The following is a 26,962-nucleotide window of genomic DNA, read 5'->3' as shown; positions in this document are numbered from 1 at the left end:
CCAGTAAATGAATAAACATTTTAATTAGACTGATTTTCCTATGCAGAGATTAAAACAAATTGTAAAGGCTCAATGTACGGACAGAATTGTCCACCTGCCCCAAAAAAGCACATCTGCATATCCAAACATTTAAATTATATTGTTACAGTTTTGAGGTTTTTAAGATTGTTATAGTCATTTGGTAATACAGAACTTGCGTATTGCTGAAAATAGAGATATGTTGAAGCTTTTCATCTTGTACTCTTTGGACACTTTGCAAGAATGCCAATACAAGGGGGAAGACAACAATTTATACTGTATGAGAAAAGAGTGCTGATTGGTTAGCAAGTGAACTCTGATTGGTAGAGGTGTTGCCATGGAGAATGCACTAATTGATAGTGACTGAACAGTTAACTGCCATTCTTTGAAATTTAAACCAGGCAGCGTGACCCTGATTGGTCAAGGCATTTCCCTGAGGAATGAGTCACTAGCTGTCACTTATTTTGTTTAGCTGAAACAGGCACAACATGTCTACATGTTCTTTCTATCTGCCTATCACACAAATCAGTAATGTGGTATATGAATTCCAGTGCTAGTCTAATTCTAGGCTGTACGTCCCAAAGACTGGCAGATTTTATCAAACAGCATGTCGCAGCCGCTGTTCGCAATGGGCAAGGTACAAGCTAAACTCAACCAGCCCGTGCTCGTAAAACTCAAAACTTAGTGTCCAACATTAGATGTGATTCTGTGATTGGACAACACTTTCTAAATAATCCTCAGTGTGCTAAGAATTATGCTGACAACCAATTTAAGATTTACACTGATAACCAATTTAAGATTATCAGTTGGGCTCACAGTGTGACACATTTGCATATACTGGAAGCTGCATATACTAATTTTCTTTTTCACCAATACATAAGATTGTTGTGTTTTGGGACTGTATCTTTCTTTTAAGAGAAAATGAAGGGAGTTGTGTAACCTATTCTGAAGTCTGCCTGACAGCAAACCTGGATAGTTTGATTGTTAAAGATCAAACAGGCCCAGATTGTTTTACTTGGAAGAAGGTGCAAGGTGTTTACACGTGGAGACAATGGCAGAAGCCTGCGTGGCAACATGGGATAGGCTGTGATTCTCCAAAATCCCAGAAAAACGTTGAGAATGTTAGGTTGCAAACAGTTGTGCTTTAACAGTCCATTTATTTCTAAGATAGTGAATTGGGGTCTCAAGGATAGCTAGTGAGCATTTCTACCTGGATACAAGGCCCATGTGATTCATGCTGCCATGGAGATGGTCTTTGAGAGGAGAAGGGACTAAGATATCTCTTAAAACTCACTGACATGATTAATATGACAGGATCTGAGAGAGGGAGAGCAGCTATAGGCAGCAAGACACTGTGGTTCATCACACAGGATGGAGGTGGGAGCTTGCACTTGGATTGGAAAGACTGAATTCATGAGGAGTTAAAATGAGACTGGAAGATTCACCTAGCTTGTGCTAATGGAAAAATCTCTAGGGAATAAAACCTCACTGTTCTGATATTTAAAATTCCCAGGCTGAGAAAGAAAATTGACAGAAGTAAACCCTCAGGAGCTAAGAATCACCTTAGCCTGGTTCTGGGAGAATTGAATGTCTACTTAAAGGACAGTATAAAGTATATCTGTGAAATGCATTTTTCCCTCATCATTTCTGCTCCCTTTGACACAGCTGACTACACCATGTTCCTCCAACATCTCTCCTTAGCTGTCCATCTCTGTGGGATTGGCATTCTTACCAATAAACTCAAACAGAAAATCTCTAGCAATGGTTTCTTTTCCTATCCACACACCAATACTGCCAGAGTTACATTGCCTCGAACCTTGGCCCCCTCCTCTTCCCCATCTACATACTGCCCTTTGCGATATCTGAAGACATGGCACACGTGCTCACATATACATTGACGACATATAAATAAGGAGGATGGAATACTTTCCTTTATTAGCCAAAGCATAGAATATAAGAGCAGGGAGGCTATGTTTGAGCTATATAAAACACTATGTAAGCCACAACTTTTGTACTGCTTGCAGTGCTGGTCACCTCATTACATAAAAGATGTAATTGAACTAGAGAGGCTACAGAAGAGATTTATGAGGATGTTGCCAGGGTTGGAAAACTGTAACTATGAGGAAAGATTGGACTGGCTGGGGTTTGCTTGGAACAGAGAAGGCTGAAGGAAGATTTGATAGAGGTGCACAAGGTTGTAAGGGATCTGGATAGACTGGATGGGAAGGACTTGTTTCCCTCACCTGAGAGGTCAGTGACAAGAGGCATAAATTTAAAGCGATCAGTAGAAGGAATAGAAGGGAGATGAGGAAAACATTTTTCACCCAGAGGGAGGTAGGCATCTAGAACTCACTGCCTGAAAGTGTAGTAGGGGCAGAAACCTTCAAATGATTTAAAAGGTATCTGGATATACGCCAGAAGTCCGATAACCTTCCATTCGGACCAAGCGTTGGAAAATGGGATTAGGCTGGGTGGCTTGTTTTTTGGCCAGTGCAGACATGACGGGCAGAGAGGCCTGCTTCTGTGCCGTAAATTTTTCTACATTTTCTAAATGATCTATCTGAAAAGGAAGCAATGTGCAGGAATGTAGGGAGAGGACATGGGAACGGCAGTATGTGAATTACTCCTTTGGAGAGTCAGCATGAACATTATGGGCTGAATGGCCTTCTTCTGTGCTGTAATGATTCTATGATTCTATTCTATAACACCCAGTCCCACCTCTTCACCCACCACTCAAGAACATTTACTGCCTGTGTTGCCAGACTGATTGTCCAACATCTACTCTTGGATAAGCTACAAATGCCTCCAGTGAAGTATTGGTAGGACCAAAGTCATCTTTAGCACTCTATAACTTGCCACCTCTGTTATTCCAAGCACTCTCAAGCCACTGACTCAAGTTGAACCAAACTCTTCATGTGCTGGTTGAGCCCAAGCTAAGCTTTTATTCTCCATATCATCAATGACTGCCCACTTCCATTCCCCTAATATAGCCCACATCCACCCTTTGATGCAAAATCTCTCGTTAATGACTTTATCACTTCCAGATCCAACTATTCCAATGTTTGCCTCAGCTGGATTCCCATTTTTCACATTCTATAGAGTTTAGCTTATCAAAGGCATTGTTGCCTGTGCCCTATCTGGCACCAAGACCTGCTCACCAATCACTTTTTTACTTGCTGACCTACACTGGTCCTTTATCCTCTTGTTTAAATTCCCTTCATTCTCACTAGCCTACTTCGGCCCTTCCCTCTCCCATCCTCCAAAACTCTCCATTCCTCTAACTCTGGCCTCTTGTGCATCCACCCTTCCCAGTCCTGACTTCAGCTACTATGTCATGGAATTGCCTCCAAAACTCCTCCTGTCTGCCCACCCACCTTTAAGAACCTCCTTAAAACCCACAGCCTGACTCTGCTTTTGGGCCCCTTCCCTCATCTCAGAATCGGTTTCTACCCTTTGAGGTTTCTGTGGAGCGCCTCAAGGTTTCCTATGTTAAAGGCACTATACAAATTCAAACTATCATTTCAGATGAATGGGGACTTGTGCTTCTCGAAAAGTTGGACAAATCCAAATACGACATACACATTTCAACCAGAGTGTGTACTTGCACCCAAGAAGCTGAGGCTCACGAAAAAAAGTTGGTGGATGTTCCGATTTTTTTTTAAAAAGAGAAAGTTCAATGCAGCTAAATGGATTTTCCACGCGCCCCTTTGAACTCATAAAAATAGTTTTGCTGGTAAAGAGCTGAGGCTGCCGTCTCACAAGCTCAGATGTGAATCTTCTTATACCTAACTGGCTTTGGGTTTGTTTGATACTGAAAGGCATTTACACCCATTGGAGCTGACGCTTCATTGTGAAAGTTTCCAGAGGCAGAACTAGTTTGACATGAACACACACATCCGGCCTCAAAAATGAAAGATCAGCCCAGCCTGCACTGGATACAGTTTTGTGTTGTGTTTATAGCATGGAGGCTAACAATCAGGAGCTGGGTGAAGGGAACCCAACTTCACAACAGAACCCGACTCCTCCGTAAAAAGATAAATAAATAACTAAACCTCCCGCTTCCACTCCCCCCACCCTCACTCCCACCCTCTTCCTGACGAACATGCTCCAGCGCTGCTCCCGCAACCAAACCTCACTTCCCAACGCCCAACTCAACCTAGCCCTACCCTTCGCTCATTGGCTAGCCCCTTCGCTGCCAGCCCGCCCCTTCGGGGCGGTGTCCGCCTGCGATTGGTCCATTGCGCCGTCGATCAAATAGGGCTCTGCCAATCGACAGGTCCAGCTCTCTTGGCCCCCGCATGACGTCAATGGCAAGTGGGGAGAATTTAGCCGGAAGCTGGAAACATTTCCTGCTGAAAGTGAGGAAAAGCGCGATCCGTGGCCCCAAGCGCAAATTCTGAAATTCCCAGCCCCTTATTTCTCACTCGGCGTAACTGCCCTGGGATCAGGCGAAGGAAAATGGGTAGACTTTGAGTTGAAAACACCCCCCCCCGGGATGGGAACTCTCATGAGGCGGTTGCGTTTGACGTCAGGTCATTAGCCTGTGGCGTGTCGCTCCGCTGTGCTGCGGCCCTGGCAGAAAAAAAGATCCCGGGGTTTCGGCTCCCGGTAAAGGCGGTAACGGGATCGGGGGAGGGGATGGGGAAGGGGGAGGATGGGGTGCCGGAGGGTGGGCTTTAAAACCCAGTGAGAGGCGGAACCGGTGGGTTGGGTTTTCTCCATATCCTAGCTGGGCGGAGGGATAATAATTGTTGGTGTTGTGAGAGAAGGGGCAGGTCTGTCTGTGGGAGACTAAAAATAGCAACATTGTGTCTTTTTTATACAATTATTCATTTCGCGGCTGATACAGTATCCTCTGAGTGGTGAGTAAAAATAGCAACATTTCTGCTCCCCCTAGCCACCCGAATGTATCTGCTTGGCAGGGAAATCTGAGTCTGTTTGAAGTGGAGATTTGCCTTTCCAGCCCCACAGTAAATGACAGGAACAGCAGCACCAGAGCTTTCAGGGGGGCTGACTGGATCTAGCAGTGCGAATAATTCTTTACAAGCTTCACTTCACTTTTTTGTTATATATATTTTATGAATATATATTAGTAGCAGTGGCTGTTTCTCCCTCCCTCCCTCCTCCCCTCCTTAATCTTGGCTTTTACTCCTGAGGTGATGTTACAGTGGGGATGAGTGGCTGTTCTTGTATTAACCCGGAAATATTCTGGCATGTTTGTCTTATTTCCCCCCTCTCACCTCCAGCCCTTCTTGAAGGATTTTTCTGACTATTAAGGACAAGAGAAAGCGAATGGTTGGAAGTGTGCGGCGAACATACAAGATTTTTTAAAAAAAAAAGTTTGGAGCTGGATTGTCAGGCCCACAGTCACAGAGGCAGGATTTAGTGAGCGTTTTTTTTTGGTAAGTTCAGCCAACCTACTTTTTATTTACTGCCTAAAAATGTTTGTTTTGGGAATGGAATCCGTGTCTTCGACAAACTTTCACGCTTGGTTTTTGGTGAACTGTTCCAAATGTTAATTCTGGACCCCTGAATGTGCTCTTTCACATCCTCAGTCGACGTGTAGATCACCCAGTGCATTAGTAGAATCGCTTCGTCCTAAGTCGACTAGCTGTCATGTATTCTGAAGGCGGGGGGGGGGGGGGGGGGCGCGGGGGTGATGGTTGTGAAAATTGTCTTGTTATGAAGTAATCCATCTAGTTTCCAAAACATTCAGTTACGCGTACGGGGTCGAGTGGTCTGACTGAGGGTATTAATATGGCTAACCTTGAAAATACAGCCCCTTACATTGGCACATTGCGTTCTTGTTCAGTGTGCGATTGAGCAGTGAGATGAAAGTCCTATACAGTCTAACAGTTTGACAGCTCAGCTAAGTCACCATTGAGTGGGGAAGTTAATTTGATTCCAGAGTGCTTATAAGCAATCATGAATGTGAAGACTGTTAGTAGCTTGTTTCATCCAGCAGTATTTCGATGGCATATCCAGTACAGTTTAATCCCTTGAACCCCTCAGTATATTCGGAGCCAAATACGTTACAAATTCCACAGAGCGTTTATTTTGCATGACATTTACTATTAGTGCACACCATATTTCTGTAATATTCCTTGTTTGGACTTTATTATTGATGAAAAAAGCTATCTTCCAGTTTCCAAAGTAGCTTTAAATAACATTAACTGCTCTTTGAAAAATTGGGCAGCTGAGATTGTTTTGGATTCTTGATGGATGGTTTCATGGTATTACTTATTCAAATTTGTTACTCGATACATCACCTATTTGTTATATTGTTTATGTAATACAATATTGTGAACTTAATGATCAAAAGTTAGTAAGAAAGTTTTAACAGGCAGTGATCTCAGTAGCTTATTTTTTTGTCTGTAGATTTGTCCTATGTGATGGGATAAATGGGGCACTAAGTTGCACGATTTTTGCAATGGAATATTGTGCAGCTCTAATTGTAATGTTCTTGTGTTTGTTTGGCTAGGTGTTATTTACTTTTGTCAGTTCTTAAAATCCACAGTACGTATTAAATTCTGGCATATACTGACCTATTGTAAATTGTGTGTATAAAGGGTTCCAACACAAAGTTTTGGTTGTATTAAATTAGCTGTACAAATTTGCAGCATGCAAAACTATGATGCCTATGGCATACCCCAGACTGTAAAACATGGACAGATATATTTGAATTCACTAATTACACCTGAAAACTTGAGATATGTGATTTGCTTAGTTTCATCTACGGTAAGGTTAATTTCTCCATTTTTAATTTAAAATAAACCAGAATGCTATTTTTGGATATAAGAAGCAAGAAGTGAGTTCTAACCTTGTATAAATCAACAGAAGGATTGTGTAAAGACAAGGGTTTGATCGATACTACCCTGGTATAATGATGTACACATGTACATTGCCCTTCAACAAGTATTTGGGATGTAATGCGCGCCCCCCACCGCCCCCCCCCCCCCCCCCCCCACCTTCAAGAATCCTAAATAACTAGGATACTCTGAACAAAAATAATGAGTTAAATTTTGAAAAAATCCAGGAACATTATTTTTTGGTATGCTAGAAACTCTTGGAGAAAATGCACAATATACTTAAAAAGTCAATGTAGATTCAAGCCTTTGGCTGAAAAGACTGAACCTTTTCCTACCTAGATTACATGCAACTACAGTATCAGAACTGGGAACCGCTACAGCAGTGTAAATAATCTGATTTGAATTATATTAAGGAACTGACTGATTATTGTTTTCAACTAGAGTTTTATTTTATACACTAAAGCAATTTATTTTAAAAATGGTTATAGATGGTGGATTTTGAATTGTTTTGATGGTTTTAGAACATTTTCTTTGTTTTAGCGGGGAATTTTCTTAGCCATATATCCATCTTTAGTTTGGTATACTCCAAAATTTGCATGATAACACATTCCTGATTTGTTAATTTTTTTGCATACTCTATGGCTTGTGAACTGTTTTGGAATATGATAGGTGCTACATGAGTGTAATACTTGCCTTACTTACACAAAAATCAGTTGCGAAAATTTGAAAGTACTTTGGGGGGAAGAAATTGCAAAATGCTTTCTGTTAATTGGAAATGCTTAAGAAATTAAGTTATTATAAATGTAATTAACTACTGTTTTTTAGAAGTTGAACAATTTTGCTGAATTGATGCTTAGACCATCTGGAAGATTCAATTATTTTAAGTAGAGTAACCATGTTCTGGCAGCACAGCACAGAATCAATGTATAAGATGTGGAGCACACTAAATCAGCATGGGTAGTACATTTCAAACCAACTAGTACGCAGCTCCTCATGTAAGGTAATGTGGTACAACAATGTAATCAGCGTAGGCTTGGGGAAGTTCATATGTTTGTAACAGAGCATGTGTCTTTTACTGTACAACTTAGCTGTAGATTTAACTTTCTGCACCTGCATCGAGTGTTTGAATCATACATTTGTGGTGAGGTTTGTAGCTGTTAATTCCTGTCAGAATTTGGGGTTCTTATCTATAGCCAAATGATACTGACTTCTAGCTGTGCTGCTTTGTAAAGACTAATTTAGTCCCTGTTTTCTATTCTGCAGTGATAGTTGCTAAGGGAAAAAAAAGCTGTAAAACATTGAGGTCAGTTCAAGAATATACTCTACAGTTCATGGGGCTTTCATATGGCTAAGAGCTGAATGTAAAGATTTCAATATGTACTTCTTTAGATGAGAGTGATTGTGTTTTTGTTTTGATATACCCCATTACTGTGTACAGGTAACAGCTAGCAACCTAAAGTAGCTCCTATCCCAGTCAATTAAAGTAGCTATTTTGTGCTTCTGCTTTCCATAGGTAATATGGCAGTATCTTCAGTGGTTCCAAATACAAGCAGTTCGAAGCTCGAAACTAGCTCCTTCAGTGGGTTTGCTGAGCTGCACAGGCTGATAGATTAAATCTTTTGAGATTTCTGTGATATTTATTTAATCAGGAGCTAAAGCAATAAGGTCCAGTGAGAAAGCCTTTTCACCAGAACCCAGCCTCTTCTGGTGGAGTTTGTTTAAAGCCAAGACTTTTACCTGTTATTGTGTCACTATAGTATTGAGACGAATGGAGAGTAAGATCAAGGATTAAGAGGAAAAGTCCCAAGTAGCAAAACAATGTTTTTTTTTTAAAAAGAAGAACAAACCTGAACTGCAGCTGAAATGAAATGAAGTGCTGGGAGGAAACGGGAAAGGGAAGAAGCAATTAGGACCAACTAACAGAAATTAACCCAGAGGTAAAGAGGTTACAGCAGGCAACGAAATGAGGATTTTCCTGTTTTCTTTTAGCTAAGTGCATCTAAATTATTCTAAGGAATATAGACTTCATTTTTCCATCAATGGTATTAGGGAAATGTGTGTGTCCTGTGTAATGATAGTCCAATTTTTTTGCAGTTCTGATTTTTTCAGTATAAATGCATTCTAATTGCCTGTTCAACAATCACTCCGTTATTGTGGCGCTTAAAATGAACATTTAATAGAGCAATATGGGATTATAGCTGGGCTTCTTTTCCTTATTTGCACCAATATATCATGGGATGGTTAGAAATTGCCATTGAAGCCAATATACTCTAACGTACCAACATAATTCATGTGCAGTGTTCTTAAATTCATAACCTCTCATTGCACCATTACTAGCGTCAGACTCCAAGCAACTGGTGTTATTATAGTTTAAAATGCTGTAAACACAACTCAAAATTGAAAGAATAAAGTCTGCTTATTTTGCTTAGGTGTGATTTTTAATATCTCATGTGGACACAATACAAAAACTTGGCATACCTACCCTTTACTGCGTTGTAAGCCTAGTGACATCATTCCAAGAAATCCTACAATGCTTTGCTGATGCACAGTGGGCCACTGCCGTTCACGGTCCTCAGGGCCAAAATTTTTTTTCTGCAGCATATTTAACTACTCAAACTAAATTGATTAATAATCTTTTATAATTTGGAAGTTGGGACTGGTAATCTCTAGTTTGTGCTACCTAAAATAATTTTTGTGGTATGGATTATCTTATTGTTTCACAATAAGTAACATGCAAGAGCTGCCCTTCTTTACAGAACAAAAAAAAAGCCCCTGATTTAAATTGTTAAAATCGTAGATACTGGTTAGAATTTTGAGTGCCTGTGCCACGGTGGATGGTTTAATGGAAACTCATGGACACGCAGCGCCTCATCCAACCCCAATTTTTCTGTCCGTTGGTGAATGGACGATCTCATGCACTTGTGCACTGCGCCTTGTTTTTCTGATGAGTACCCATCAGTGATGCTCCACCTCGGAAAATACTTTAATTTGAATCTCTTGCCAAATTCAGATGGAGATGGAGAGTTAATTCAGAATTACGTGTGTTTTATAGACTTCCCCATGCACAAAGAGTGAAAGCATTAAACGTTACAGAATTGAGCAGTGCAACCAAAATATTTTCAGAGTGGATCACCAGGGTTTACTTTAGTTAATCACAGCCCAGTTATGGCGAGGTGTTACTAATGGTCTTAACACCCTGGGTTAGGTTTCCCACTTCTAACTTTACTATGTGGTAGCTGTTTATAAAGTGTGCAGGTTTAGTTATTGGGTGAGAGTGTGATGGCCAGGAATTTTCACTTGTGCATTCACAGCCCATGATTGCCCATGAGAGCGGAAGTGGAAAGCTTCCTAATCCACCCTCTTTGAAGTGCTGTCCATTTGGCCCCTGGATAGGTGGATGACTTGAGGTACAAAGATGAAAAATGGTAGCTCTGATAGTGGAGGTGTAGACTACCAGCTAGCCCCTTTCATGACCTGGGGAGGTCCTAAACTTTGCAGTCAATGCACTACTTTTGAAGTGTATTCACTGTTATAATGAAGGAATTCAATAGCCTATTTATGCAGAGCAAATTCTCACAAACAGCAGTGTGATAATGAACAGATCATTTGTTTTAATAATGTTGATTTGAGGGATATATTATGGCCAGTATACAGGGGATAACTCCTTTGTTTATCTTCAAAATAGTATCATGGAATCTGCTGTGTCCACTTGAGAGTGAATGTGGTGATGGTTTATCCTGCCACCTGAATGATGGCACTGCCAACAGTGCAGCACTCCCTCAGAACTATATTGGAGTGACAGCCTAGATTATGTACTCAAGTCTCTGCAGTGGGACTTGACATAGCAGTCTTATCTTGGAGTCAGAAGGTTATTGACTGAGAAAGCATCTTATGAAAATTGAACAGTTGCAATGTTTTTGTTTTTTTCCATTTGTCAATTTTCAACACTTTCCCAGCAGTGAGTGTTGATGTAACTTTTATGTAGTAACTCAAAGCAATTACTGGGACTGACCATCATTAGCTGAGACAGGAATGATGAGGTATTAACTACATACATTAATTTTACACGCTCATTCTAAAACCAACATAACCACCAATCACCAGATAAAATGAAATAAAACACAACAATGTGACTTCCATTAATTTTTTTCTATTTTTGAAATAGGCCTTGGTTTAATTTTTTTTTTTTAAAAGGAATATGTCACATTTCCTTATCTGTGCACGCCAGGCTAAACTACTCAGCTCAAATCAGTATGTTTATTGGAATATTTTGGCACACAAACTCAAATTCCTGCTTTTCTTCCTGTAACATCCAGAATATTGTGGAACGTGAGCAAACAACCTAAGATGACACATCAGTGCTTTCTCTTTTTTGAGTTAGACATTCAGCTGAGGCCCTGCCTGCCTGTTCAGGTAGAAGATCCCATGGGGCTACTATATTTGAAGAGTAGAGATTTTTCCTGGTGTCTTGACCAACATTGCTCCTCAGCTATCACCACCAAAAAACGCATTAATTCAGTTTCTGTTTGTGGGATCTTGCTGTGTAAAGTTGGTTGCTGCTTTTGCCTACATGACAGCGGTGACTATAACTCATTGATTGTGGAATGCTAGGAAGCCTCATGGCTACATCTTTAAATACAGAAATGTTCTCTAATTTGTATCGGGGATAACTGATGGTGGGGAATGTGTTACAGGGTTGTAACAGACTTGAGATCTAGATAATTTCATAAACCACATGAACAAACCTAAAGTCAGCTATAAATCTTTATTGAACCTGTTGAATATCTTACAGCTGTCAGCACTCAGATCTTTTTTATTTTTGTGATATGTGACCTTTTCTCTTTACTTTGTTCATTTTGTTGTTAAAGCTCATACTTCAGTCTGCAGCTAGTTTTTACTTACTGCTGACATTGTGGCTGATGAATTTTGCTACATGGATTTCTATCATAACGTGAGAAGAACTGATGGCTTTCAGAAAAATAAAGCAGTGTTTTGAAGATTTGGTTGACTGAGCATGTCCTTGTGTCAGCTGGCAGGAGGCAGTATTACTTAAAAAAAACTCATCCTATACAGAGATATTAGGTGAGGTTTTAACTTACTCAAATCCCTTTCACTTACATAAAATGCCCATTGCGTGGATACAACTCTATTTGTATAACTTTCAGTTTTATTTTGCTATCATATTGAAATAGTATTGACTTTATTGGAAGTTGTTGGAAAGTTTGGTTCAGATTTGAATTGGAAATTTCAACCTTGTGTTGTGTTGCTTGTCCACTTCACTTAGAAAATGTAGGTTAACTCCTTAAATAGCGAATAAATACCATTCTTCTATATCTGTAAAGTTGTGATTAAAATATGAGCAAAGTATTCATATAACTTGTGCCATTTCAATCTGTAACAATTATTATAACTTATAGCAATTTTTCACATTTTCCCATAAATTCTTTGAAAAGGATGTAACATGCACTTTGTTGGAATATAAAATTCAGCAGGACAATATTGTGTTATATTGTAAATATTTTGCCAATATGTTATGGTACAAATTACATTCCAGAGAGTATTATTGGTTATTTGCCGTCAATAGTGAAAGAAAGTTACTTTAAAAAAATTGTTCTACAGTTATGTGATCAGCACCTGTAGTGGCTTCCATTAATCCGGGTCAGAGCCAGATAATTTTCTTTTTAACATTGCTGTCCAAAGGTCATAGTTCTATCTCAATCGTTAATGCTCCCACAGCTGGTCTCATTTGTGTTTTTGTATGTTTACATTTAGTTGGACAAGCTGTTGAAGGCCCAAGCAACCCCAAACAATACCCTCACTATGGTTGTATTCTTTCTTATCCCTGCTCTCCTGGATAACTTTCCATCTTCTGCCACATGTGGTGAAAATAGGCATGCTTTGTGCCATTCAGGATTCCTATAGCATTCTAGCTATAACATTAGGTACTCAACTACCACTTGGAAATCTGAGGTGTAGAAGGACCAACCCTTAAGCCCACCATCCTTGCAGACTATGGCGCCATCACCAACTTCAGTTTCCTCTCCAAAAATCCTTAAACGTTAATATAAAAGCAAAATACTGCTGATGCTCGAAATCTGAAATAAAAACAGAAAATGCTGGAAAAACTCAGCAGATCTGGCAAAATCTATGGAGAGAGATACAGATACCACTTATAAACTTACATTAGAATAGCCTAAGTCTAGGCTAGCTATAGTCTAAAGTAAATAAAATATTTATTTTGTGACTCATCAGAGCTGAAGAGAGGTAGAAATGTGATCAGTTTATACTTTTGAAGAGAGTGGGTAGAGCAGATGGAACAGAATAGAAGGTTAGGAATAGGTGGGAGCTCAGGAGAGATTTGACATAGATGTCATGGACACAAGAACATATTGTCGCCTCCCAAATCAATGCCCATCTTTCCTGGAACTCCATGTTTGAATCTCTTCACTCAGATTCACACGCGCGCACACACACACACCCGCCATAGTACCAAAATGGCTTTCATCAAAGTCACAAATGGTATCCTTTTGTGATTGTGACAAAGGTATACTATTCCTTCTCTCCCTGCCTGCAGCCTTTGATATAGTTGACCGCACCATCCTCCTTCAACACCTCTCCATGGTCATCCAGCTGGGTGAGACTGCTCTTAGCTGGTTCCAATTGTAGCCAGACTATCGCTGCGATGGGTTCCCTTCCTTCACTGCACTATTAGCTCTGGTGTCCCCCAAGGATGTATCCTCTGCCCCCTCCTAATTTTCATCTATATGCTCCCAGTAGCAACATCATCCTTTAAGCACAGGATTAGTTTTCACGTGTACACTGGTGACACTCAGCTCTACCCTACCACTGCCTCTCAATATCACCACTGTTGCTAAATTATAAGATTGCTCAGTCAACATCCAGCACTGAGTGAGCAGAAGCTTCCTCCAATTGAATACAGATCAAGTATTGAGTAAATACGAAAACCGAACACACCCAAAAACCGCTCTTTTTTTTTGAACCTCATTGACCTTTAGGATGGGAAGTCTAGTTGTTTGTCTGCACTGTTCACCTTGCAATTTTTGTGGCATTAAAAAAAAACTTATTACAGGTATCCTATATTTATTATTCAGTGATATACCTTTTTATTTTATTTACTTTAGACTATAGCTAGCCTAGACTTAGGTCGTTGTAATGTAAGTTTATAAGTGGTATCTGAAATCCGAAATGCATTTGGCCTTGAGGATTTTTGATAAAGGATACTTGACCTGTATTGGGAAGGCATTGTTTCAGGTCCCCGCTCCAAGCTCCATTCCCTAGGTACCAACTCCATCCCTCTCCTGGCAACAGTCTGAGACTTCAACATCCTGATTTTGATCACTGCACTATTGGTAGCTTTCAGTGCCTAGGACATCAGCTTTGGAATTTCTTTCCTAAACCTCTCTGCCTCTCTAACTCACTTTCTGCTTTTTACCTACTTGTTTGACCAAGCCTTTGGTCATCTGACCTGATGTTTCCTTATGTGGCTCAGTGTCAGTATTTTGTTTTTTAATGCTCCTGTGAATCACCTTGGGACTTTTTTTTGGTTACATTAAAGGTGCTATATAAGTGTAAGTTGTTTGTTTGTTGTAGGATTTTGATGTGTTTCAGAAGACATACATGACACTGTCCAATTTTTGCACTTATATTACGGATTTTCGGATCAGCTGACTTCATCATCCTTTACCCCTTGTAATCACACCAAATCTCAGTGCTTGCCCAGAACCAGTTTGCCAGTTATCCAATCTTTCCATTTATGGATGGTAATGTGGAAGTTTTTTTTTAAATCTGTGCCCTGCTGTTCAGTTATCACTTTCACCTTATTCAAATTAGCCATTCATTTGTTACCACTGATGTAGACTTGCCCTTTTCGACCATGGAACAAAGGCATCTGTGTTTGTTAGAACTTCACACGTGCTCTGAATAGTGGTGACATCTTCCATGTTTCTTTGACAAAAGACATGGATGCTGGTACTGTTCTCCACACTATTGAGTGGCAATTGTTAGCCCGTTTCAGTCTGAAACTGAAAATTTCAAGGCTTTTAACCTTGCTTTGTTTCTGTGGCACATGGGTGTGATTTAGACTTATAGGACATTACTTAATGGAGGCGATGTGGATTTCACCTGCTAGCTGGACAGCCAGCGAGAGTTCTGCACCACCTCTTTGCAGGAAGGCCTGCTGAATTAAGTGCAATTAACTGGGCAGTGGCAGGCCTTCCCTGGGATCAGGACCCAGGAGCAGAAGTCCTGCTTGCCCAGAGCTGCTGATCTCGGATCAGAGCGCGGCAGCACCATCATCAGGGAGGAAGTGGCTGCTGATGGTATTACACCCACCCAAGGCCTAGCATTGCTGAGGGACCCAGGCACAGGTGAGTGATGGCAGGTGGGGGCTGCAGCGAAGGCAAAGGGGTTGGCTTTCCGTGGGCCCCTTGAACAGGCACTGAGTTCCTTTGAATGAGGTACACTCCCAGGAAGCCTGCAATGATTGCTTTGTGGGCTCCCTACAAGGTAAGTCCCCTGCCTGATGTGGGGTAAATGCCAGTGGTGGTAGGATGCAACCCTTAAGTGGTCATTAATTGCACATTTAAGGGCCCCGATTGGTGGTAGGTCAGGAAGGACGTTCACAAGCCTTCATGCCATGAGTTTAACCAGGCAGAGGCAGAAAGGCAGTGGGGTCCTCGCCCACCATCCCACCTCCACCCAACACTGTCTGTTACAAACAGCCAATGGGACATGCTGTTTGATACGATTCACCAGTCATTTGTGCAACATTTGAACAATGGATGAAGTTAGCCATTTCTCACGGCTACTATACATCACTAGTGATATTTTCCACCAACAAGCTGCTGCAGCCAAGCCAAAAAGGTATTCTGCCTACCATACAAATTAATAATGTGATATGAGTTCCAGTGCCAGTGTGATGCCAAGTATGTAGGCCATATGCCCGAACAACTGGTGGATTGTATCAAACAGCACATCCCCTTGGCTGTTCGCAACACGAGTATGGAATGTACTCAACCAGCTTGTGCTTGCAAAACTCAGAACCTAAGGTCCAACATTAGATGTGATTCCATGATTGGGTAGCACTTGCTGAACAATTCTGAGTGTGCTAAGAATTACACTAACCACCAATTTGCAATTATCAGCTGGGCTCACTTACACTTGCTAGGAGCTACATATATTCACATGCAGGACCTTATTCTCTGAAGATAAAAGGAACGTGCCCAAACATTGCACCTTTTTCAACTAAAACGAAAGCTTGGGTGGGGACAACATTTACCTTGGAGCATTCCCCATGGCAACACCTTGACCAATCAGAGTTGACTTGCCAGGTTTGAATTTAAACAGACCTTGGGAATAACTGTTGCCTGATGCATTCTCCATTGCAACACCCCAACCAATTAGATTCCACTTGCCAAACAATCAGCATCCTTTTCTCATGCAGTATAAATTGTTGTTCCCTTTTGAAATTTGGTATTCTTGCATCTGCCCATGAGTGCAAGACGAAAAGCTTTGACAGCATGTCACATTTTAAAGCAATACTCGAGCTCTGTATTACCAAATGACTAGATACTAAAAGCAGGGTGCAAATTTTCTCATAGAGGTTATTTTCAAACTATTGCTAACATTCAAAAGTTCATTTTGCCAAATGACTTTTCTTGAACTCACTCACTGACTGAGTTGCCTGGCTGTGATTATTAAAGTATATCCGTGTGTTTGGGGTGGGGGATTATTATGATTGTAGAATTTCTTTGTAATCTGCCCAGCGTTGGTATGAATGCACAAGTCATGCAGCTTCAGTCTCTTGGTAGGACATGAGTGCTTGAAGGCTGGGAACTCTCCACTCATCTGTGCTAGAAATTATTTTAATTATCACAGGTGAAAGTGTAATCCATCTGCAGGGTTCAGGTCATCTTTCTGATTTGTGAAATATGTTGCTGTTTTGTAACACAAGTCAATGATGAGAGGTCTCAGGATTGTAGTGAATGGCATCTGCCAGTGGTGCCATAAACATAACACCAGGTGACAATTGATTTATTATTTAATAGCCATCAAGCAAACACACAATCTCTTGTGTAATTGCCTCCATTCTTTTCCCTCTTAGTTGAACAAGCTCTTGTCCCCCAACTCCCCAAGTTTTCAACCCCATGTTTCTACCCACCTCCCCCCACCACCACACACACACACACACACACACACACACACACACACACACACACACTTAACAAGATATTTCCCTGCACCGTTTCCCACAGCTAAGCAAGATTTTAATGCTATTTTTCCATCTCTTTTTTTCCCTCTTCAGCTGCATTTCCTATTTATGCTCACACCACAGGCTGTATTACTACTTCGTCAATTGTATCGTGCCTCAACACCTCTAACCGTATTGCTCTGAATTCCCCTTAGAAATTGCATCTGCCCTCCCTTCTGCAACCTCCACTGCTCCCTTCTCTACTACTCTTCCCCATCCCTTGTTCCTCTTGCTTCTCCCCTCCCTTCTCTCCTCAATACTCTTTTTTTCATTCTTCCCTGATCATGTATATAGATTTAATTATCTCTGATCCTCTAACCCTGCTTAACCTAAATTATTCAAATTGGTCTTGTCTACCTGTGTACAATGCCACAGGAGATTAACTTGCACATGTATGATATTCCATACATCCGCATTTTTTTGAAATCCCTTAAATATGATTCAATTTCCTGAAACTGAACGAAAGCTGTTCAGAGAAATTTATGACTCCATTTTCTTATCGGATAAGAATGCTGATCCTATGCTCTGAGCAGGAACAGTGCTCAAAGCGAGCCCATATTGAAGAATTGTTGCTGGGGTGTTGTAGCCCAATCTTTGATCTGTGCTCCTTTTGAGTGTGGCTCCCTGCTATGGAATTAATCCTCTTGTATACAACAGATAATACCACAAAGATGTGCTTTTCAATGAAATGCTCTTTTTGCTGACTTGTATATGTTGATTTATAAAGTTAGTGTGATGTCAGTCTCTTAGCAATGTGTTGTTGTGGAGTAAAATTCAGTTCCCTATTCCAATTGAAGACAAAAAGCTCCAACAGGAACATTCAATAATGAAAAGTCAAACATAAGTATGTTTTAATAGCAGCAAAATCAAGGCATTGTGTCCCACATGAATGAACCATGTTAATAAGTTATAGTACAATGTTAATTCTCTATCCCCCCACTCTAATTCATTTCATTCTTCAGCTGTTTCAATCACACTAAGCCTGTGTGTTCCTGCCATTTCCTAATCAAGAGCTCTCATTTTCACCTTATGGCCAATAATGGGCTTTTCTCTAGATAGATGGAGCAGTTTAACCTTCATTTCAAAAATAGCCACACCATTTCCATTAGCCTGACTTTTTCTATTGGATCTCTACACTTTAGGTTTATGACATAATTGGAATCCCCAAGTGCATTACAGACATGTAATGTACTCCTAATTTTCCTCTACTTCACAAAATAGAAGACAAGTAGGCAAATGTTTTGGATTAATTGGGTGTGACTAAGGCCTGGATGTCTGTCGCCTCAATTTGAGGGTTAGCTGTGACTCAGTTGGTAGCACCTTGCCTCTGAATCACAAGGCCCTTGGTTCAAGTCCTATTCCGGGGCTTGAGTACAAAGATCAATGCCGACACTTTAGTGCAGCACTGAGGGAGTACTGCACTGTAGGAGGTGTCATCTTTCAAATGAGATGTTAAATCAAGGTCCCATCTACCTGTTTGGGTGGATGCAAAAGGTCTCACGGCAGTATATTTCAAAGAAGAGCTGGGGAGTTATCCCTGGTGTCCTGGGCAATATCTATCCCCTAATCAACAGTACAAAAATGGATCATCTAACCATTTATCAATTGCTGTTTCACTCATAAGTGTCAGCAGATGTATGTGACGCCGACATGACCAAAGCAAAAGAATCAAAATGTTTGATCCAAATAATTAAGAAGTGGAACCATTTTGGTGAGTCCAAAACCTGATGTTATTGGGATTAGGTAAGGACCTGTGATGTTTGCTTTGCTAGTGATGAAAACTCATTGAAAATCTCCTTTTATGCTTTTGCAGGATGTACTAAGGGGAATAAAATGGGCTTTTGTTTTTAAAAATCAGATTTTTTAGTGTCTAGTTTTATTCTGGTCAAAAATAAGTGGGTAACAAACTCTAAAATAGTTACTCTGCATGCTGCTAATAGGCTTACCTCAGAATACAGTCCACTTATTTTCCTGCCACTATTGCACTAGATTTATTTCATTACCTTTTATGGCACTAGATCTTTTACTGAGATGAGTTTCAGAATTGACCCAGCGCAGCTGCATAGCTGAAAGTCCCTTGTGCAATTTCCCTTATTACTGCAAAGTACTGTATTTATAAAATATATGAACTGATCATATTCTAAAAGTACACAGCTGCAAACTGCGGTATAGAATTTTTCTACTACTCATGAATTGAACTAAGACTAATGAGCTGTGCTGAGCTTGGTTGCGGAATGTAAATTTTAGGTCTCAATTGGCAGTTGTGTATCTAGCTCCTTTCCTAAACCTTCAGTGATGGTTAGTGTCTGAGGATCTGAAATGTCATGTTTTATGTAAGCACATCCAACACTTAGAGATACTTCATTAAGCTTTATTTGGAAGTGAATAAATTTATGATACTGGTGCTTGGCATAAACTTATAAACTGATATAGAAAACCATACCAACCTGTTTTGAAGCATTCATTGTTTAGGATTTATTTTTATAAAACCTGTTTTTATTTTGAAATACTGTCAATGTCTAATGCATACCCTAAGTTCTCAATAAATTGCTGTGTTAAGTCTGATCCATGTTTAGTGTGCTTCAAAACTGCGGATGAAGTTGTCATTTTTATACTGCACTTTACAGCATGTATGTAACTGGCTTTGAGAAATATACCTTGTTTGTCTAAACTAAATGTATCTGTCCTGGTCTTCCATACTTCAAGTTTCTTAAAAATAACGTTAAATCTATTATTTATTTTTCTGTGCACTTCTTCTTCTGTCAAAGATGCTATACAAATGCATGCTATTGTACTTGTTTTCACTCTGCTTATTTTTTTGTTAGCTGTTTAACATTGGAATTAACTTTTATCTCCAGCTGTTATCAGTCTATGCACCAATGAAATTAAATTCTAGTGAGCCTTTTTTTTTGACTGGTTGAATCTTAATGTTGAAAGTAGTCATCGAAAGATCCTGAAAATTGGGTTATGGCTATTTCCAGTTGAAGCTGACTTTTTTTTTCTCTTTAACCAGCTGGAAAATTTTACTTGTACTTTATTTAAAATACAAGCACTCTTGCTCTTGTTTGGTTTTTGCACCACCCAATCCTAAGTCTTCTTGGCAGACCTGTGTTATTGATATTTGTTATCATGTGGTTTCCAAAGCACTGGATCTGTGAGGATTAGATGGAAAAGTGTTTTAATTGAAAACTAACTTTGGGGACTTAATTTGACAACAACAGGCCTTATCCCAGATGAATATATATTTTGTAAAACTGTCCTCATTGGGTTGGCTGAAGAGAAGGAGCTACTGATATACCAGTGAAATAGTGGGAATGTAGCTTTTGCAGAGAGGCCTGTGGGTGTTGCCATTTCTGTTTTCACCCCAGAAAATTCAAGTAGGAATCTTGGGTTGGGAAGATAAGAAAGAAGGTTGGACTGGGTTGACCTGGAGCAGCAAAAATAAATAAAAGAGGAAAGGAATGAACTAAATCTCATGCTGGTCGCGATTAAATAGTTTTGATTTGCTTTTATATACTGTGGATTGAAAGAAACTGCAGCTATAATGTAACAGTACTTTTTGTAGCTGATTCTTGGCCCACTAGGCTGATCTACAAGTCTGCTTCGCCACAGTGTGTAGCATTTGGGTTTGTGCCCAAAATTCTGAGAAGGTGTGGAAGCATTTCTCCGAGAAGCTGGATGGGCCAGCAAATCATCTACCAGTGCAAAGGTACAATGGGAGGATCCCACCTGCTCAACTGGGGAATGTGCAGCTCTGTTGGTAGGAACCCTAAAAATGGGGGAACAGTGACATTTTTCATGAAAGTCTTACTTCCAGTTGAGCAGATTTGTAGGGGTCAGTACACAGCATGTTTTTTGGTAATATACTTATAGTGAGCATCATTTATTAAAATCTTGGGCAGAGCTTTGGCTAATGCGTTTCACTCTACGGAGTTCCATTTTCTAAGGTCTATTTATTCTCTTCCTCTGTCTCCCCCCACCCTTTTCCCACCCACCCTGCCAAGACTAAACCATGGTTTAAAACCCTGCCAAGCCCAAACTGGGCTGAATTTTACTGTCAGCGAGCAGGGGGCGGGGGTAAAATGACGCCGGGGGAACCCCCAACGTTATCCCGGCCCATTTAAATTTTCAGAAAGGCGAGTCTGCAGCAAAATCAGCTGTGTGCCCACCGACCTGTCAATGGCCAATTGACAGGATCAATTAAACAATTAAAGGACCTGTCCATCCAACCTTAAGGTTGGCGGGCAGGCCAGGAGCCCCGGCGGGCAATAGAAAAAACATGAAACCTCATCCACGGCGGGATGAGGTTTCATGTAGTGTTTTAAAAAGTTTAATGAAGTTTTAGTGTCAACTATGAACATGTCCCATCTCATGTGACATTGTCACACGAGGGGGACATGTTGAGGATTTTTTTTGCTATGAATGGTTTTTAAAAGTGTAAGTGATCTCCTTGAGGCAGCACTTATCCTCAGGGAGGTGTGCGTTTTGCACGAAAGACCACACTCTCGCTTTTGGGGAATTCCCCCTGCTCGTACAGGAAGCGCATAGCGCTTCCCGGTGGACGTCACGCTGGGTGGGCCTTAACTGGCTCGCCAGGTAAAATGGCGGCGGGGCCCGCTTCTCCAGCGGGGATCGCTCCCCACCCACCGGAGATTGGGTCAGGCCCACCCACCCGGCAGACAAAAAATTCTGCCCTCTGGCTCAGAAAAAATAGTTACACATTAGTGCTGTGGAAGATTTCCTCCTTGTGACATCCAAAGAAAAATCATAAAATTCTTCACTTGTTTGAACAGTTGCACTACAATTAATGCACAGGAGAAACTTTCGCCCATGGAATGCAAGTATTAATTTGTTTTTCCATTTTTTTTGTGTTTGCAATTGTTCACAATAAACATTTTTTTTTTAATATTTGCTGCCATGCTTCTGAGTGTTTACATCTCAGCTGTCTGGCATGGTTTTATTCATGCTTTATGCTGTCACTTTATAATATGCTGTTCTGCAAACCCAACTTTACAGAAATGCTGAAGCATTTAATTTTTGTGGGGTTTTAGTTTGAATATGTAATTCGTAGCTCATGAGATTTAGCGAATCTGCTTGGGCTCATCCTTTCGATGTCCAGTCATCAACTTAGTTCTTATGGTAGGTCATGACTCCTGCTGTCATGGAAAGCAATCTAATTCATGCTTTTCCGCGAGCTTGCTGATGAGGCTTAATAATGTTCATTGATTACCTCTGTTCAATAAACCCCAGTGATGTCATGCACACTTTGGGCAGCACAAAGAGCTTTAGGAATCTTCAGTTTTACTCTTAAAAGATCTGACAGCATTAATGCACATGGTAATCCCATTTATCCACCCACAGTAATTTTCAATTAGATCTATAGAATTATTTATTAAGCGTGCTGATGAAGCTAAAATAACTTAATTTATCGTTTGATGATAAATAGAGCTAGCAGTGTGCTTTCTTGGTCTGGTGCCTATTTTTTAAACTTTATGCTTTTGTGGACCTGGGAAAATGATTTGGATACAGTAGTGAATCACAAGACCGTGGAAGTATATTATCTGGTGAATATTCACCCATGTTTTGCCTGCATTTTAGCAATAAAGAAGTTCTCTTCCCACCACCCCCACCCCCCACAGCTACCTGTATTATTTGTTGACACAATAGCTTAAAACCAACAATTACAACATAACTTGACAATGTACTCATCTGTAGATCCTATAATTAAAGTAATTCCCCTGTTGGAAAAGCTGGTTTCTCCTGCCATTTAACGATTTTTGTTTAGTCTTATTTCCGTGTACTGTGAGTTTTGATTTTCTTTAAAATCACCTGACAATACTAATCAAAAGTTCTGAAATGTGACTTTAGGGATAATTAAAGTGCAGAGAAAAAGTTGCCGCTTACTTTGAGTGAAGAGTCTGCCTGAAAGGCCTCACCATGTGGGCTTTTACAAGCTATGACTTTGCTGATGTAGGTGAAATAGAAGAAGACAGCAATGGTTTCTCAGCTGTTCAACCACTAGTGAGCCATCAATATCTCTTCCTTCAGCTGCCACCGCTTTTCAAACAGAAGTGAGGTGTCCACTGGGTCAGAGGCATTTGGTGACTTAGTCAGCCTGTGTGACAGACTACAAGCAGTTGGTTTCAGTGAGTCCATCACAGAACAGTTGTTTTCCATAACCGCGTGACTGGGAGGATCTGCGGTTTCAGTTTTTGCTGCTAATTATGTTCATGTAGGTAAAAACTTTTTTTTCAAATTTGTATATGCTGACTAAAATGCTTAAAGAATCTGTGAACCTGGTTAATGGCTTTTATTGTAATTTTAAAATAATGCTAATGTAGGGAAACCTACAACTGTAGAGAAGCTATTATTCAACCACCAGTTTGGGTTATATGTTGGCAATAGAATTGTGCTTTCCTTTGAGGTTTTATGACTGTATTTTATTTCCTACTACTTTGTTCCTAGGCTGTACAAGAATTTATATCCATAGTATTAGTGTAGCTTTGCTATATTATCATTGGACCCGTGGTACTATAACTGCTAAGTTCTTCTAAGTTCTGAAAACAGGAGTAATTGCTATTAACGCATGATTGTTTATGCCCTTTTTAGGTCTTGATTCCATTGCAAGTTATCAAAATCTATCATGACTTTAAAAATGATGTAAATATAAATGTAACAGAATAACTGAAACAAGATAGAAACCTTTTTTTGTGCTTGGTGTGGCCTGACACTACATAATGAAATAATATTTTTCACATTGGTGTTGAGTCTTTGTTTACTGCCCTGTGCACTGTCTGAAGGACAGTAATCAGAAATAGTGGTAAGATGATTTTTATTAAACCTGCATAAAAGATACCAGAATACTGGGGGGAATGGAGAGAGAGAGAGAGAGGAGAAAGGAGGTTGTAATGAATTTGTTTGTTGATTCCCATTTGGTTTGTGTAAGAAAATAAGAAAATTAGTCACTCGTTGCATTTAGATTGCCTAAGTATTGAGTAGACATGAGCTTCTCAGTATTTACTAAAGTCTGTCTTTTACATTCAAGTTGAAAGCTGCTAGCCTAGAACCTACAAATCAATCTTAACCATTCCATAGATTTCAGACTGCTTTTTTTTAAAAAAAAAATTTAAAAAGCTTTAAATAAAATGCAGTTTTTACTTCTTTTTATTTGACATTTTTGACAACTTTTTTGAAGTTCATTTAAAGACTTCCTTTTACCTTTCCAAGCTTGCATTGTTTAGTAAAACACCAACGTTATTACTTCAAGTGACTCAATTCATTTTATATGCACTACAGGCATTCCAGTCAACTTTACTAAAATATTCCAACTGATACGTTTTCAGTGACCTCAGAAGTTTCCATTTATCCCGCTTCATTCCATTATTATAATTAGTGGAGCAACTGGAATTGGTAGCTGACTCCCTAAAACCAAGTTAATATATCAACAACTTGTTGTGACAAAATGGAGATGGGTATTTTCTTCTTGTTAAGAAAGTCATATTTAATTAGAGAGCCTGTTTCTGCCGTCCACCTAATATTCCACCCTCAGGGTTTGTAAAGTCTTGATGCATTTTTGGTGTTTGGGCCAATTAAATTTCTTGCTTGTTTAGAAATATAATTCATTTTGTTTCTCATTATAACAAGCTGACATACGGCAAGGTTTTTTGACATCCGCAGAGGATCATTACATTGGAATGAGTGCTGATGTATTGGAAATAGTGATGTAAGATGACGTCCTAATTGTTGTAAATAAAAATGTGCTCGCTCGAGCAACTGAAATTCTGCATAGTGAAGATAAAAACCTTCGTAAAGTTCAACCAGCCCGCCCGCACAACAGTGATGAATAGGTGACCGGTGTCTTTGTGAGGAGGCGTGATGTCACAGATATTTCTTCAAGATCTGTACTGATATCCTCTCAAAAAGGCTTAAAGGATTTGTGACTCATTTTGTGATGAAATTCAAAGGCAAGCAAGTAGCACTGCAGATAATATACTTGCAACACTTATCTCTCATAAATGCAAATATTTTGTATACATGTAAGTTTCAGGTTGTTTCCATGGTTATAAACAGGTTTTACTACACAAGTAATGAAGGTGTGGCTATAGAAATTTCATTTGTTACATTTGATGCAATTCCCCATCAACAATACCACATAGTTTCTTAAATCCTCCTTTGCCAAAGACTGTTTAATCAGCTCTGCTCCATGCACCCTACCATGGGGTAGGGATGAAAGTTTCAGTACAATCAGTCATTTGTTAGTAAAACACTAGCATCGCTTCAATCGATGGTGGTTTCAGAATAGTCCACTCGTGTTTATTATTTGGCAGTCAATGCAAAGCAATTTTAAAAATGGGTATGTAGCGTGAAATAAAACTTGCCAGTTCTCACGCCAAACTGATGATGGATGAATGAAAAGAAAGTTAATTTAAAATTTGTTTTATGTTCTAATGGGGCTATTGAGGCTATAAATCAATGAGGCAATAATTGTTGGGGTGGCAAATAGATGCTTAAGGAACAAAATATTTGCAAGAAGACTTTTTTTCTAATGCTGGTCTTCTAAAGGAAAATGGAATACAAGAGGAATAGTCTTGTAAATATTTTGTTCCTGAAACATCTATTTGCCACCGCAGCAGTTGCTGCCTCATTGATTTGTAGCCTCAATAATCCATGAGGTACTAAGCAAATTTAAAATTAACTTTAATTCAGTGATGCATTCATTGGAAAAATGGTCATGGCAAAGCTTCCATCTTCTGATATCTGTGCTTGTAGGAAAGCACCACATTAAGCAGTCTCATTAAAATTGGTGGCTCTTCAGAAATGCCCAAATGCTGATTTCTGACAAGACACTTCCTACTTAAAGGGTGCAAGAGTGTTGCATTGCAATAAAACCTTGCATCAAAATGCCGTAACACATTTGTGCCGTGGTCAGCCTTTTTTTCCCAGTGTTTTTGTTTTGATATCTGGATGTGCATTTCTTTTTCTCCCCTGACTTTTTGCCTACAGCCTTCTGTATCAGTTTGTTCTTCAGCAATATATTTTCATGCAGAATTCATCATTTTAGTGGAATTTATTTATTCTGAATTTTTTTCAGTGGTATTGTTTTGGTCAGCAGAGCTTTAGAGTGTTCAGGAATCCACCATCTATGCTTCAGCCCAAGCCAACTTTCTGAGAAACCAACACAGGTGCCCACTTATTTAAGTTCAAAAAGAACAGGCTTCACCAAGCTCCCTGGTAGCTCAGTGAGTGGTCTGGTGAAATCTGGTGGTGTTAGGCCACAGCAAGTCTGTTACCAACATTGTTTTCCCTTGCTTCTGGATCATTTCCTAGTTGCAGCCCTACTATCTCCTCTATTGGCTTCCTTGTCCAGTGCTTCCTTGCCTCAAAAGTTAAGCTTTAATGCTCTGCTCTTTGACCTCTCTGCTTCCTTCTTGCCTATTTTGTTTGAGAATCTTCTCCGGCGGGTCATAGATTGCATCCTAAATTCCCCAACTCCTGATTACTGCTCATCTCTGCCCACTCTTTGTTGGCGTAGCCTCCATACCCTGCCCTGTAGAACTGCTTTCCAAAACAACCTGGCTACTTGCCTCCCTGACTTCAGAATCCCTGCCCACCATTTAAAAAAAAACCCTCTTTCTACATGGTGGTTTTGCTCTACATTGTCTCCGAACATCATTGTCTGCCTGTCTGTCTGCTTAATCCTTGCATTTATATACTACCCCTAACATTAAAGAACCTCCCCTTAAATGTGTTATTGAGGAATGCAAGTTGTTGCTATGCGGAAAGAGTTAATCCAACAATAAAATTGTGTACTGTGTGTTATTTTTGAAGAGGTAGGCATTTAGTCAGGAATACTTAACTTTTTGCA

General features: G+C 40.0%; 1 protein-coding gene across 17 annotated transcripts in view; it reads left to right on the top strand.

Annotated features, from left to right (window-relative positions):
* The first annotated feature begins 4,472 nt into the window (after window positions 1-4,472).
* The window catches only part of mef2aa (myocyte enhancer factor 2aa), a 214,447-nt gene continuing 191,957 nt past the window's right edge, over window positions 4,473-26,962 (top strand). For 6 of the 17 annotated variants that reach the window (XM_041174770.1, XM_041174762.1, XM_041174768.1 and 3 more), the window contains exons 1-2: window positions 4,764-4,880; window positions 5,265-5,420. The gene's annotated coding sequence lies outside the window, so the exon portion shown is untranslated. Of the gene's footprint in view, window positions 4,627-4,763; window positions 4,881-4,920; window positions 5,421-11,889; window positions 11,910-26,962 lie in introns of those variants that run through there. The other 11 variants (XM_041174766.1, XM_041174771.1, XM_041174764.1 and 8 more) reach the window with 6 other exon arrangements.

The sequence above is a fragment of the Carcharodon carcharias genome, chromosome 26 (assembly GCF_017639515.1).
Source record: "Carcharodon carcharias isolate sCarCar2 chromosome 26, sCarCar2.pri, whole genome shotgun sequence".
In the NCBI taxonomy this organism is placed as follows: domain Eukaryota; kingdom Metazoa; phylum Chordata; class Chondrichthyes; order Lamniformes; family Lamnidae; genus Carcharodon; species Carcharodon carcharias.
Note: the sequence above shows the minus strand (reverse complement) of the source record. Positions and strands in the feature narration are given on the sequence as shown.